We start from the raw sequence: 2,418 nt of genomic DNA, 5'->3' as shown, positions 1-2,418 counted from the left end.
ATTTTACACTAGAGTTGAACTAGATCTATAAGCTAGTTCAAATAATTTTACACTAGAGTTGAACTAGCTCTATAGCCTAGTACAAATAATTTTACATTACAATTGAACTAGCTCTACAAGCTAGTTGACATAATTTTACACTAGAGTTGAGCCAGCTCTATAAGCTAGTTCAAATAATTTTACACTGGAGTTGAACTAGCTTTATAGACTAGTACAAATAATTTTACACTTGAGTTCAACTAGCTCTATAAGCTAGTTAAAATAATTTTACAATAGAGTTGACCTAGCTCTATAGCCTAAAACAAATGATTTTACACTAGAGTTGACCTAGGTCTATAGCCTAATACAAATGATTTTTCACTAGAGTTGACCTAGCTCTATAGCCTAATACAAATGACTTTACACTAGAGTTGAACTACCTCTATAGCCTATTACAAATGATTTTACACTAGAGTTGAACTAGCTCTATAGCCTACTACAAATAATTTTACACTAGAGTTGAACTAGCACTATAAGCTAGTTCAAATAATTTTACACTAGAGTTGAACTAGCTCTATAGCCTAGTACAAATAATTTTACACTAGAGTTGAACTAGCTCTATAGACTACTACAAATAATTTTACACTAGAGTTGAACTAGCACTATAAGCTAGTTCAAATAATTTTACACTAGAGTTGAACTAGCTCTATAGCCTAGTACGAATAATTTTACACTAGAGTTGAACTAGTTCTATATGCTAGTACAAATAATTTTACACTTGAGTTGAACTAGCTCGCTAGCCTAGTACAAATAATTTTACACTAGAGTTGAACTAGCTCTATAAGCTAGTTAAAATAATTTTACACTAGAGTTGAACTAGCTCTATAAGCTAGTTAAAATAATTTTACAATAGAGTTGACCTAGCTCTATAGCCTAATACAAATGATTTTACACTAGAGTTGACCTAGCTCTATAGCCTAATACAAATGATTTTTCACTAGAGTTGACCTAGCTCTATAGCCTAATACAAATGATTTTACACTAGAGTTGAACTAGCTCTATAGCCTATTACAAATGATTTTACACTAGAGTTGAACTAGCTCTATAGCCTACTACAAATTATTTTACACTAGAGTTGAACTAGCACTATAAGCTAGTTCAAATAATTTTACACTAGAGTTGAACTAGCTTTATAGCCTAGTACAAATAATTTTACACTAGAGTTGAACTAGCTCTATAGACTACTACAAATAATTTTACACTAGAGTTGAACTAGCACTATAAGCTAGTTCAAATAATTTTACACTAGAGTTGAACTAGCTCTATAGCCTAATACAAATAATTTTACACTAGAGTTGAACTAGCTCTATAAGCTAGTACAAATAATTTTACACTTGAGTTGAACTAGCTCTCTAGCCTAGTACAAATAATTTTACACTAGAGTTGAACTAGCTCTATAAGGTAGTTAAAATAATTTTACACTAGAGTTGAACTAGCTCTATAAGCTAGTTCAAATAATTTTACACTAGAGTTGAACTAGCTCTATAGCCTAGTACAAATAATTTTACACTAGAGTTGAACTAGCTCTATAAGCTAGTAAAAATAATTTTACACTTGAGTTGAACTAGCTCTCTAGCCTAGTACAAATAATTTTACACTAGAGTTGAACTAGCTCTATAAGCTAGTTAAAATAATTTTACACTAGAGTTGAACTAGCTCTATAAGCTAGTTCAAATAATTTTACACTAGAGTCGAACTAGCTCTATAGCCTAGTACAAATAATTTTACACTAGAGTTGAACTAGCTCTATAAGCTAGTTCAAATAATTTTACACTAGAGTTGAACTAGCACTATAGCCTAGTACAAATAATTTTACACTAGAGTTGAACTAGCTCTATAGTCTAGTACAAATAATTTTACACAAGAGTTGAACTAGCTCTATAAGCTAGTTCAAATAATTTTACACTATAGTTGAGCTAGCTCTATAGCCTAGTACAAAGAATTTTACACTAGATTTGAACTAGCTCTATAAGCTAGTTCAAATAATTTTACAATAGAGTTGAACTAGCTCTATAGCCTAGTACAAATAATTTTACACTAGAGTTGAACTAGCTCTATAAGCTAGTTCAAATAATTTGAAAATAGAGTTTAACTAGCTGTATAAGCTAGTTCAAATAATTTTACACTAGAGTTGAACTAGCTCTATAGCCTAGTACAAATAATTTTACACTAGAGTTGAACTAGCTCTATAAGCAAGTTGAAATAATTTTACACTAGAGTTGCACTAGCTCTATAGCCTAGTACAAATAATTTTACACTAGAGTTGAACTAGCTCTATAAGCTAGTTCAAATAATTTTACACTAGAGTTGAACTAGCTCTATAGCCTAGTACAAATAATTTTACACTACAATTGAACTAGCTCTATAAGCTAGTTGACA

Source organism: Triticum dicoccoides, chromosome 7A (assembly GCF_002162155.2).
Source record: "Triticum dicoccoides isolate Atlit2015 ecotype Zavitan chromosome 7A, WEW_v2.0, whole genome shotgun sequence".
NCBI lineage: Eukaryota > Viridiplantae > Streptophyta > Magnoliopsida > Poales > Poaceae > Triticum > Triticum dicoccoides.
The sequence above is the reverse complement of the archived record's forward strand: the minus strand, read 5'-3'. Positions refer to the sequence as shown.